Consider the following 13,790-nt stretch of genomic DNA (forward strand, 5'->3'; position numbering starts at 1 on the left):
ATGTACAATCACTTACATGTCGGTCCTTCACAACAGACAATCACATCCTTGGACAAGGCACTGTCAGCACATAAAAATTCTGCATGCTCCTCACAGGCATCATGGGACATACACATGTCATTCACACACATCACCTGACAGCCCAGAAGCAGTGCACGGAGATATGACATGCTCCAGTTCCATCCATCCATCCATCCCGGACTGGTGGCCAGTCACACAGTCACATCTCAGACCCATGCACATGTACACCATGCATGTCCATGATGTTGAAAACAGCACCAATGAGTCACACCGCTCACACAGCCATGTCTCAGACACATATAAGTAACCACATGTACATATATATCGTTACATGCTGCATCACATCATACATAGCAGCAGTAACACCTTTGTTAGCACACAAGCCTCAATGGACACACATACAGCACTGTCTCGGACATGCACACAGGCATCTGTACAAGAGGCATACCTGCGATATGGACAAGGTGCACACTCCTATCACACATCAACATGCACATGGACTGTTGAGGGCACCAACACATGGACACTTAACGGTCGACTCCAGACAGAGCTGCAAATCCAAGACCTGGCATGCAGCACTGGGTAAAACCGCTCCAGGACCCGCATGCCGGTGTTGTTCAACCAGCTCAGCACTCCCCTTGATTCAAACCAGCCTGGAGGAAGTGCTGGGCCTTGTTGTGGGTCCTGGCTTTGAGGTCCTCCCAGTGTTTGTGGACATGGTGGTAGTCCCAGGGTGCCACCCCCTCTGCATTGATGGCACCCATGATGTCATCCCAGATCTTCTTCCGTCCTTCCTTGCCAACTTGCGTTGGTCCATGGAAGAGGGCATCATAATGCCCAGAAATTGCTCTACCAGGATGTCAACTTCTCTTGCACTGAAGCTGACAGCCCTCTGCCTTGCTGCCGTGGGGTTGCCAGTTGCCTCAGGTGATGTTGGTTCTGACATGGCAACCCCTGAGGCAGGTGTGGGTGGGCAAGGTGGTCCTGGGGCTGGGCTGTGGAACAGCGGTCTGGCACGTTGGGAGTCTTCGGGATCAGCAGAAGTGGTCACAGGCCCGACAATAGGAGCACTGACAATGGCTGGATAGCGGGAAACCAAATTGCAGGGCACGTGGGCAGCAGGCACACACAGTGGGCAGGCAACAGCAGATGGCTCATAGGAGGCAGCTCAGGGCAGTTGGAGGCAGGTAAATGGGCTGGTGGGCAGGAGCGTGGGTCTTCCGTGTTACTTAAGTGGGCAGCTGGAAACAGAGTGACTCCGCACATGCGGAAAGAGCGCATTAGCGTCAAATCAGAGGAAAGGGCCTAAGCACGTAAATTGCGTGAAATGTGCTGAACGTTGGATGTGGCATCCAGAAGTAGTGCGTATGAGACTTGTGCGAGTTATAGAGGATGGACGTGTGGACTTCATTTCCACGCAATCTCTTCACTGCTGCGACCATGCAAGCTATTTATTTTGGTGGGGGATTTGCCTCTGTGCACACGCGTGTGTACTTTTGAGGCTGATGGTGAGTCACATATGCATTTTGCATTCTGTGGGTGTCCCTGTCTGTCGCGTACCCCCTTTCTTAACATCACAGTACCTTACATGTTGTTCACTTACTCATTTCGGTGCCACAGCGTACTGTGTCATGTTTGTTTTTTTGGGGTGCCTGCACATTACGTGGTCTGTTTATTTTCCCCAGGGGTTACTTTGATCCTTGCAGGAGCACACTGGTACCTTTAACATCACATACACTGCCCTTCACTGAAATTGCCCAGGACAATTAATAGCTGTGCCTCCCATTGTACTATTCCATCAGTGCCATGGTTGGGAGGGCAACAAGTGGGAAGGGTGGCAGAGGTGTACAAGGTAGCTGAGGTGGATGAGGTGTCCGAGGGACCCGAGGTGTCTGGGGTATCAGAGGCCATGCAGGGAGAGCTATGCCCCCCATCCAACCGGGTCAGGGAGATGCAGCTGATGCTGACGTCCCCAGCACCCAGGGTCCAGGAGCAGCATTGTCATCTGCTATCCACACTGGCCAGGGTCAGGAAGCTGCAGGGGAAGCTGCAACAACCACCACCCAGGCTCAGGGTCACCAAACCAGGCCTATAGTTGTCCCAACCCAGGCCCACCAAGTCCCAAGGGCAGATGTCCTTGTCTCTAAGGTCAAGAGACGTGCAGAGAATGGTCCTGGCACCAGCACCCAGGTACAGATGCCTGCAAGGCAACCTACTGTCCCAGCATCAGTGGGTGATGCCACAGCCTAGTCCACCAGTGCTCCAGGCCCTACTGACCCAAGTGGACCCAGCCACTTAGGGTCTGCACAACCTTGCAAGAAGGCAAAGCATGCAGTAGGGGAACAGGCTCAAATCCAAGGCACGGCACAGGAGACCCACACGTCGAGGAAGAGGAACTTCAGTGATGAGGAACTCCAGACTCTCGTGGACTACGTGCAGGAACATGAACGTGACATGCTTGTGCAGGCAGGGAGCACACATACACCTGCCCAGCGTATGGCCCACTGGCAGCGTGTCACAGATCTAATCAACGCCTTGGGCAAGGAGAGGCACACAGCTCCTGAGGCAGTGAAGCATTGGAATGACCTCCGGTGCCGAGCCAAAGATAAACTGGGTGACACCTACGCCTCTACTCTGGTGACTGGAGGTGGGTCACCACGAGAGGAGGAGGAACTCACTCCACATGAAATTATCATTACTGACATGATTGATGTGGAGTAGATTTAAGGCGTGGGAGACCTGCCAATTAATGAGGGAATATCCAGTGGGTGGTGATGCGTGTGTGTCCAGGACATGTGTATGTTCGTTGGATGAAGTGTAATGCTTGTCTGGCAGGTCTGCCTGCATTTACATGACTGTGATGGGTGAACCATGTCATGGTGGACTGACACGTCCTGGAGACTGCATCCAAACAATGTGCTACACACTGTGAGAATCCTAATCACCACACATGTTCACAACATTGTGATGCCTATGTTTGTGGGCTATGCTATTTACATGGGTCTTCATGTATATTTCTGTCCTTGTGCAGGTGATGAGGCACTGGATCCAGAGAAGGAGGTGGAGGAGGAACAGGATACTGATCTGCAAACAGGCACCAGTGGAGGATGTGGTGTGGCTGCCCATGATGAACCACTGGTGCTACAGTCCATCCCGGGCCAGACTCAGTATGAATCCGCCTCTGATTTTACCTATGGCTCTGGTGATTAACCAGAATTTGAATCCTCTTTGCTGTTCCAGCTGAGTGCATCGAGTGTGGGTGCTGTTGTATCCCAAACATCTGAAGGGGGGACAACCCCCCACAGGGCCAATCAGTGTTGGTACATCTGTCTGTGGTGGTTACGGCTGCAGGGTCATGCTCCACAATATTGATGCCTGGTCCTGGGCCAGTTGATCAAGGGAGGGATGCAGTCCTGCAGCCACAGACAGTGCCGTCACATCAAGGGCCAGGTTCCCTTAGCCTAGGCAGGCATGTGGTCCACCAAAGAGGTGGCCGTGTAGTAGCTGGCAATACTGTGTGGGAGAAGTCCATGTATACTGTTGCACAACAACAGGGTGCTTCATATGAGATGTTGGCTCAGGGCATGGATAGGGTGGCAAATTCCATGATCCCCCAGAAAGACAGGTGGAGCACCAGCTGCACGCATTGCGGTCCACATGCCACTCACACAGGCTGCACATTGAGGCCAGCAACAGGAGCCGACGGACGGATCTGAGGGCTCTGCAGGCATCCCTGGTTGTAGAGGGTCGGGCCCACAGGGGCGCCCTGAGGTTAGAGTATAGGTCCCTCAGAACTACACTGGCTGCACTCGAGTCAGCCAGCAGTAGACAGTCTGAACAGCAGATGAAACAGTTGACTCATACCATCATGGAGGAACTCCTGTGAGGTGTTGCATGGGGACCTCCGGGCCATCATGTTGCAGAGGCAATCATCTCAATCCCGCATGGCTACTGCCATGGAGGACCAGGCCAGGGCTATGCGTGGTTATCCTCTCTTACCACTACCACATTCTGATGCTACACCAGAGGGTGGTGACAGCAGCGACAGGTCTCCCTATCCATGATAGCCGTGTGGCCCATTAACCCATGGAGGTTTTTTTCTTCTCAACATCCACACATGTGGGTGTTGACGTGCACACTGCACCTCCTCCATTTTTGGTTTGTTTTACTATTGTGCATTTATGTGACAGTGTGTTGCTTTGTGTGGCATCTGAGGGCATCCACTGTAGGTTCCTCCTGGACCCATGCAGGCTTGTCTCGTGTTGGTACACTCCTTGTTTGTGCCTTAGGGTCCAGACACATATGCCACTCCTGCTTCCCCTTTCCATGGGCTTGCAATGAGTGCAGCGTGTAAAAGTAACTTACACAGAGGCAATGGGCTTCCATTATATCTGTGGGCAGTCTCAAGGCCGACCTGTGTATACACCCCTAGTGGGATTCATGATTGTTTGTCCAGTGCATGGCTACCATCCCTTTTTGTTTGGACATTGAGATCCATCCTTTGTTCATGTTCCATCTTCATGTATTAGCTTGCCTATCTCCATTATTGTTATCCTTCCTGCTGTATGTGCTTCCCTGCCCCTTTTAGTTAGCAGTGCCACACGAAAATGCAAGGGTGCCATGTGCAAGTGTCGACACATTGAGGCACATGTGCAATTATGATTGGTCACTGTCAGACAGATTCACTCTTGGGTCTTTTTTTGAAGTATTTGCTGTATTTGTTGTATGTTGTACTGGCCAATTGATGTTCCTGTGTACATTATTATTTTGTTGTCTGAGAGTGAGTTATTTCTGAACTTGTTCCATTGATCGTTGAGCGCTTTGTTACAGTAGTGTTATGTGTTGGCCATTTCTTTGTCTCTTTTCACATTGCATGCCATGCCATAGTGTGTCAACCAGGTGACATGTAGTGGGGGAGGGTTTAGGTGACATACCGGCATTTGGATGTGTACTTTGGCATGATGTTAGTGGCATACTCCATCTTCCATGTGTTCCTTGTGTGCACACCAGATTGAGTTACTTTAAGTACTAAGGGATGCACACAATGTAACACTTCCAAAGACAGATTCTCAGGGTGGTAAGGTTGGGACAGATTATTGTCCCTTTGTCATCATCGATTGTCAACTGGAAAGTGCCATGGCTGTCTGCACTCCGCATGGGTATTTTTGGACCTGCAGTTCCATGATTTTTAGGGAATAAAGCAGCACTATCTGAGAGTTAATTCTGTTCGGTATCTCACCAATATGTCGGGTTTGTGAATTGCCGGCAGACGTATTGTTCAAATGCGGCAGACATAGCTCTCAAAGTGTTTTTTACAACAGAGCTTTCAGCAATTCCTGATGTCAGTTCAAAATTGTTCAAGACCCATTCTGATGTGGTCTCTTAAGGGAGCAATTAATTACTTATATTCTATAAGTGCAACCTTGTCGTGATAAGTAGTGAGTAGTGTGAAGCACAATTCTGGGAATAAGCAATGCATTTTTATGGTGCCCTTCTGCTTTAAACTTGAGGCAGATTCCAATTGCCTTTGGTTTTCACCTTACACTACCCTTTCAAAAGCCATTTTTTTTTCACTTGGCAATGCAACGTCATGTGAATGAAACCTGTAGTATTGCATAGCTTTAACACAAGCCTCCATAAATCACTGTGCATTGAGCCTAAAAAGCAACTTGTGTATGGGCTGCATGATTTCCATTTAATTCTTTCCCATGTAGAAAGTTGAGAGCTGCAATTGTATTATCTTTCAGTATAGGAAATAAGTAAAGCAGCAGTCATACAACAAAACAACAGGTCTCACATTTCAGTAAAGGGTGTAGTGTGTGTCAGCCAGTATTACAATTATCAAGGGAGTTCACCATGAAATTCTACAGTTACCCCATTATCAAATGCATATTCCTATCTAAAGTGAGGGATGCTGTTAAGTCAGAAATATCATATTTAAGACCTATTTGTGTCACAGACATAAGGCAGCACATTTATCTTCTATAATTACTTCACTGTTAGTCTCGTATGCAGTGCCATGATGCCTTTTGGTGATAGTGTGCTATGTAAATGTAGTTAACATAACTTAACATAATATATTACTTGTAAACTGAAGGTCCTCAAAAACGTGGGTATTGCACAAGTGTATTGCTTTTGAAATCTTGTTACTGAAGGACAGATAATGTGATTGTGTGAAGTGCTTGACATTTGAGAACACCTTTGCTTTGTCAATATGCAATGTTGGAATACATCAGAGGACCTTCCTGAGCTATTGGTTTAGACATATATTTGACACAATAAACTCACAGAAAAAATGTGCAGACTGAAGTGGGAATAAGAACAAGAGGACAACAGATGTGTTTGTGTTTGATCCACTGCAACTTGCAACACTGTTACTATCTCTGCTATCACTACCTACTTAACCTCCTGATGATCTCAGCTGAGGGTGCTAATGTCTCTGCCAGGACCACCCATGACGGACTAAAGCTGCTGCTTCAGAGCAGTTCAACACAGGCCCCTGAATAACCCAATTGAGCCATTAAGTGAAAGTATCTAGAGTTGAGTCTTTACCCATAGTAGATACTCTGAACACTTAAGTCCCTTGTGAAAGGGCCTGCGTTCAGACTCTGTCAGGGGAGCAAGGGGGAGCCTGGCCCTTGCCCTTTTACAGTGCCTGAGCACGGGATCCGATCCCAGCCTTATTTACCTTGAGATGCAGTGATGAAACTGTAAAGAGAGAAGGCTGGTGGCAGGGCTGTGGTGAGCCCTGCCGTAATCCAAAGGACCATGGCAGCAGCCAGAGCACTGCCGCCAAAGATGCTGCAGAACATCACAGAATGCTGCAAACACTGCAACACTGGCCCGGCATTAGCTGTAGCTCTCTCATAGGCAGAAAAATACACTAAACCACCATGGAAAGTAAAAATAATAAAAAGGATCTCTATGAAGACCACAGAGTAGAAACACTGCCACTAAACCACCAAGGAAAATACTTTCAAAATAACGGCCTACATGTAGGCCATTATAATCTGACTAGCCCACCAGGACATTTGGGGAAAGTATTGTCCTACAGGAAGGCCTTAAACAGCAGACCTCCCTATTCCCAATCAGGGTCCATGTTAGAAATGAATGAAGAAGGGGAGGGGTTTACACACCCACGTAAGCCATCCCTCAGCTCTTCCCATGACACCCCCCTCAAGGAAGGTAAGTTATTGGATAGGGTAAGTATTCAATTTTGGGAGTGGATGGGGTATTTAAGGACATTTGTGTGTTTGTGAGTGTGCTGTGTGGGTTAGTTTGTAGAGAACAGGAGGTGGAGGAGGATGTCAAGGATGCCTTAGAGAGAAAGGAGTGCTGAGAGTATTGGACAGAGTGGGTCTGTGAAGTGTTTATGTGTGAGAGTAAGGAGCGTGTGGAATACCAATAGAGTAGAAGTTAGTGGTAGTAGAAGGTAGTATACATTGGGAGTAGTGTTACTAGCAGGTAGTGTTATTTGTGGGAAGAGTAGAATGGTAGTGGGAGCATTGGCGTGCTGAGAATGGATTACACCACCACTAACAATCTGATGATACACCTCATAAAGATGGCTATGATGATTTCCCCAAAAGCGGTGAACAAGAGGTGGGCCAAGTGGCATTTGTATGGGGAACCAATTCAAACCGGCAGTACAGTTGTATATCTGGGATACACAATTAATAACATCACAAAATTTGGGAACTGTAGGGTTATACAGCAGCTATTACAAAGTGTTTGCAGATGAAGGGGTTTCAATAGCAGCTAGAAAATGGGTGCTCATTTTAAAAGTACTCAGTAAAATGTTCAGCAAAATGTTTTCAGTAGCAGCATGCAAATGGGTGCTCATTTTAGGAAATACCAAACAAAATATACAATCATTTTAAAATGCAAGTGGGGGCAAATTAGGGATACAGATCAGCAGGTTAATGGGATCAACCTGAAGTTAGAGAAGAGATGGGATTACATGAAGCAGGTGAAATGCCACATTAGGTCTGTAGTAACAAGGCAGAGTGTTTTGCAGAAAAGACAGTAGATTCAATGTGTATTACACACAAATTACGAGGATTCCAATCTGTGTAAATTGCATTGGGAAATAACCTATATAATAAAACTAACTTCCCATTAGCAAAATCCTGACTAATTAGATTTCCTGATTAACATGGCAATGCAATTTAAGGAGACTCGGTTAGACTCTGTTTAATATTTCTTCATGAATGATGAATGTGGAAAAATAAAAACACGGTAATTGATGAATAGCTGTTTCTTATGCAGTTTGAAGCCTTCATTGTTTGCACAGGAAGAAGTAGTTACATGAAGGCTCTTGTAATGTGATTGGCAGAAACTTAGGTGGTGTCCAGCATGTCAGGAGAAAGGCAGGGTTATTCTTAATTGACAGCCAGATAGAATATAGGGAGTTGAGCTGAGCGACATGGGGAGTTCTGTTCCTGCCTGCAACATTGTTGGGTACTGGGTTCCTGGACTGCAGTCGGAAGACAGTGCAAAGGGAGATGACGCTCTGGCATTGAAGTGGCTGAGATTCCAAGGCTGAGCCGTGGGCAGTGTGGGGTGTTTGCGCAGATAAACCCCAGCAGAAATAGATTACCCGGGCGTAAAACGGAAACTTCATAAGTAATTGTAAGTGAGGTTTTTAATTGAGGAGAACATGGGCTGAGTGCATTTTGTTTCAGTCAGCACAGAGATTTATTTTTAAAACAAAACTTGGTGTTTTCATTTTGCATGTCCTAAATGATCACAGTGTAAAATGACAGGTTAACAAATGATATCAAAGCTTTGCAATGCCTGTTTTGTCTTTTCTATTAGGAGCTTCAGCAGAACTAATGTGAGTAAGATTGTGGGAATGTATTATTTTTGATTAGGTTACATTGTTATTGTAAATCACATGGCTTAACAGAATAATAAAAAAATTGGATTTGTTTGGTGTAAGGATTTTTCTTTTCTGTCTCCAAAGTTTCATGTTTTAATGGGGAAAGATATCTAGGAGGTAAAATCAGAGAAAAGCAGATACATATATATAGGCAAGATAGAATGTGTGTGTGTGGATATGAATGTGCTCCACTCTGTATGCTGAAGGGGGAGCAAAGCCTTTCCAAGGCGTAGGTCTTTGGTGTAAATAAACCACTGACACAATCCACATGTAACAAGTGGTATTATTCATGACTTTACTGGGTTCCCTAAACATGTGCTAGGTCTGGGAGAGGGGTTACAGTCAGCCTAGGGTCTATCATATTTATAAAGAGAGAAGGTTTGCCTTATCATAGGGCTATATTATAGAAGGTATGCTCAGCACTAAAATTAACAAAAAAATAAGATACAGCTAAGATGACCACAACAATAAGATACCAAATAGGATAATACTAAACCACTTCCAAAATAAGCTAACACTAAATTACCACCAAAATGAGGTAAGGCTGATTTACCGCCAAAATACTGCCAAAATATCACAATGCTAAAATACCACCAAATCAGGTAATAGCACTGAAAACAAAACCTCCTACAAGTCAAGATTAATGGGGAAACTACCAGCATTGGTTACTCAGTTTAAGAAAATTAAGATTAAGTATTGTAGGTTCACTTTAATCCCACTGTTAACCTGCTATAGCCAAAACATTCTCCCATCACTGCTATATGGGATTGAATGTATTGACCGGTTCTGGGTCCAGCACACACTTAACAGATCTCTGTTGGTTAATCTGCACATATGAGACCAACCAAACTGTATGCAGAACAATTACATTTATTTGTACTCGAATTTAAAACAAGTTGCGTCACACTGCTATTGACAAAAGCCCTTTTTGCTTTGCCTAAATAATCGTGGATGGTTTCAGCATTTAAGGCATTGTAAAAAAACCTTATACATTGGTTCTTTACTTTCACTGTTTCATAGTGTGGGTTAGTAAAGTTTGTGACTTCAAATGTGGTCTAGTTGATTTCACATCTATCTGGTCGACACTTAAATGGTGTTTCTGGCATTCAGCTGTTATTGTTGCGTCTGGTGCGCTTCATTAACTAGATATTTATTTGTGTATCTTTTCGACTAGCACATCCTAGAAGCACAGGATCAAACAAACCCAGTGCACAGACGGCACTGCAAGCAATGAACTCCCAGCAGATTCAACGCTAACCTGTCACAGCAAATAAGTATGGCACAGGTAGGACAATGTCCAAGCACACAAATACAGGATTTCCATGTAGAGACACACCATTCACAGACCCCGTATTTTACTTACCTTTATTTTAGATGTCCCAACCAATGTGACAGCACAAGTCCACTGAAGTTGTCCTGAAGACGGCACCAGACGCAACAATAACAGCTGAATGCCAGAAGATCCAGGAGAGACGTCTCCGTACTATGATCTGATCTGAACCCTGATTGCTTGTTGTGAAAAATATCTGCTGATTCCAGGTGGGTTTGAAGCTGTTTTTTGGCCACTGTGTCTAGAATCTTCAGCAAAAAATGTGAGTTGGTAGTGGGCCTTAGATTATTTGCATCTTTAGGATTCAGGCCTATTTTCTTCACCACAGTGGTGATAGTTACCACCGTAATTGTATCTGGGACTGAGATGGAAGAATTTACCAACCTGGAAAAGAAAGGAGCACATTCTTTACCAATGTCCAGGATACTTTTCACTGGTATGTTTCAGTGCCTGTCCGATACTAGTTCATCTTCATGCTCGACTTGACAAAGACATATTTTCCAGTGCTCATACACCCACATCCAAGAGAGAATACTGCACCCTGCACACAGGCAGTCCTGATTCAGTTATTGGCCCTCTTCTTGGAGTTACATGGTTCCCCATGTTACCTGGGAATTTTTTTATGGATGTTGTCCCAGAACCATACCAGATCCCTTCAGGAGATTAATTGGATGATATTGCCATCTTCAGTAAAATCTGGGAGCAACATATAAAATATTGTTACTTGGTCTGCTAGTATCTAAGGGACATGAGACTAATGGGCAATCTAGAAAAATAGAAGAAAGGATGAAGATGGGCACTACTTAAACATAAAAGTGTTATAACAATAGGCAAATCTATTTTTTAAAAACAGTAAATCAGAGTGTCCGGAGAAGGCAGGTAACAAAATCCTTAGCACAAGGACAAAAGCTATACCAAAAAAACGGATCAGGGGTACCCCTGACCCAACCTGATGCTCACAGTTAGTATGCACTTAAACTTTCATAATATTTGATGTGTATGAATTCCTTTCTTAATATGACAACTCAATTCTCTACAAAGTAAAATGAATAGTCCATATTTATTTCATCTTTTTAGAATGCAGTATGCGCTACAGAAGCCAATGCATTTCGGAGCAGTCTCTGTCTTCAGGGCTCAGAACGAATCATAACGCCAGTGCAAAAATCATATATCCAACCAATGTTGTGTATTATAGTACAATGTCATGATGCATGGCACACCCCAAAAAAGTCATGAATTGACAAACATAGACCAATAAATCTACAAAAAAGATTAGAAAAGAAAAAATATATCTGATTAGTGAGAGAAAGCAGCAGAGATTTGGGTCAGCAGAGGATTCACAAGTCAGTATCCATCCCTTGAAGTCAGTGTACGAGACAAGAGCCTTCAAGATGCACCTTGGTGGTAAACAGAAGAAAATGGTATTCTCTAAGGGCAGTGTTTGAGAGAGTAATGCTCAGACAATTTTGGTTTCAGGACACTGCAAATATTTGGGGGTGAGGGTGAAACACCAATAAGTGTCCTTCTTTCATATTTCTTGGACAAGGTATATTCCATCAAATTACACCTGGGAGGAAAGCAGGAGAAGCTGAGAACCATGAGTTCAGTTTGTGTGCAATCACAAATAAGTGATTTTGTTGGGAGTAAATCACAAAGGTTTGAGAAGGTCGGTGATACACTAATCAGTGTCAGTTCCTGGAATTGAGTTGACAAAACACATTCTATCGGGTGACACCTTGTAAGACGAACAGTAGGAGCCGAAAATCTCTGACCAGAAGGCAACTTGGGTGTCATACTTGTATAATTAGTGTGGCAGGAAGCAGCATAGATTTGGGGAGCTGGGAGATGCAATATTCACTGTCTGTCTCTTGAAGTGAGTGGAGAAACACAAGCCAACAACTGACACCTAGGAGGAGAAGCTGAGAATCCCTGATTTCAGCTTTCTGGAGCGGCACACTGTAATATCTGAGTAAAGAAACAGAAAACATTTGGTGTGATGTTTGTCTCTTTCAACCAGTCATTTTCCATCTCTTACAGTGAGTAAATGTGGTGAATGCCTAAAATGACGTTGGAGGAAGAGCAGGAGGAAGAAGGGGAACCAAGAGGGCAGCTTTGGATATGTGATGCTTGATATTCATGGTTGGAATCAGTAGATATTTGGAGAAGCAGGTAATTCACGAGTAAGTGTCTTCCTCTTGAAGTGAGGGGATGAGGCACATTCTTTTAGGTGACAACTCGGAGGAAGGGCAGCAGGAATCTAAAATCTCTGAGGCAACTTGAAGGGGAGTAGTACTCATGTGATTTTGTTTGCAGCAAGCTACAGGAATTTGGGGACCAGCCACTGAGTGAACGACACATTTTGACAAAATGTTGAAAAGCACGCAAATGACCAAGAGGCAGGGGTAGACAAGTTTCTGGTGGAATTTTCAAATACATAGTAAAATGTGCTGTGTGCGCTGTGACGATGGTGACAATTATAACAATGAAAATGATGATGATGACTTAGAGGATGATTAAGACAAAGATTATGATCCATTAGAGTCCAGAGAAAAATGTGGTTTGCTTCTGAAAAGCAATGATACTGAAGAGGAGGTTGTAGTAGTTATTGATGTGTGCCCTCATCTGTCTACAGTCTCTTTGATAAATAATATTCCTGTTGCATATCAAAAAGAAAATCACATGATTATTTGGACTACAGAACATCACCAGCAACACTATCAGCAAAAACATTGCACTGAGATGTGGCAAGTTTGTTTATTGTTAGCCCACATCAAAAGTCGAAAGTATGGCAGTATGTCACACAGAATGAACAGCAACCAAATCTGTCTACTTGCACACTGTGCCAGAAAATGGTGGGCCATGGGAGGACAGGGACAAACCTGGCTACCACCTCTTTGCAGTCCCACATCAAGTGGCACCATGCACAGACATGGAAAGATTTTAAAAGATCTGAAGTGTATCTACACCATAAGACAATCAGCATTCCTCTGCCAGTCTACACAATTAGCCCTGAAAAAACTGCAGCTGTGTCAGTGCTTGGAGAGGGACACCAAAGTCGACCCTTGAACCTCACTTATGCCTGGCAGGGAATCCACATTGCATCAGACCAGTGTTGTGGAAGCTTTCATATGAGTGTGAACAAAAATAGTATACGTTACAAGGCAGGTAGTGCCTGCTGTATGCTAACTTTGCCATAATGCAGAAATATTCATTTTGCCCTGTGAAGTTCCCAGCCTCTTTCATTCTCATAGTCTCACCTTACTGTTACTGGTGCCCAATATCTCTGTGTTACTGGGATATCATGGGTGCTGGCAATGGCGGTAAGTTCCCAATCCATGGAGTCCAATAGGACTCCATTGAATGGGAACCCCTGAATCACTGTCACTGCTGTAAACGGTGCTGGTGATTCTTCACTGCCAATAGGGTCCTGAACTACCGGTAGGTAAGGCCTGCAGGTAGTTCACTGCCCCTACCGGCAGACTCAGAGTAACCCGATCTGGAGATAATGCTGTTGCAAGTAGTACCAGACTATTTACTGGCATTTTTTCCAGACCTGGT

This window comes from Ambystoma mexicanum, chromosome 5q, assembly GCF_040938575.1.
Source record: "Ambystoma mexicanum isolate Mex_15411 chromosome 5q, UKY_AmexF1_1, whole genome shotgun sequence".
In the NCBI taxonomy this organism is placed as follows: Eukaryota; Metazoa; Chordata; class Amphibia; order Caudata; family Ambystomatidae; genus Ambystoma; species Ambystoma mexicanum.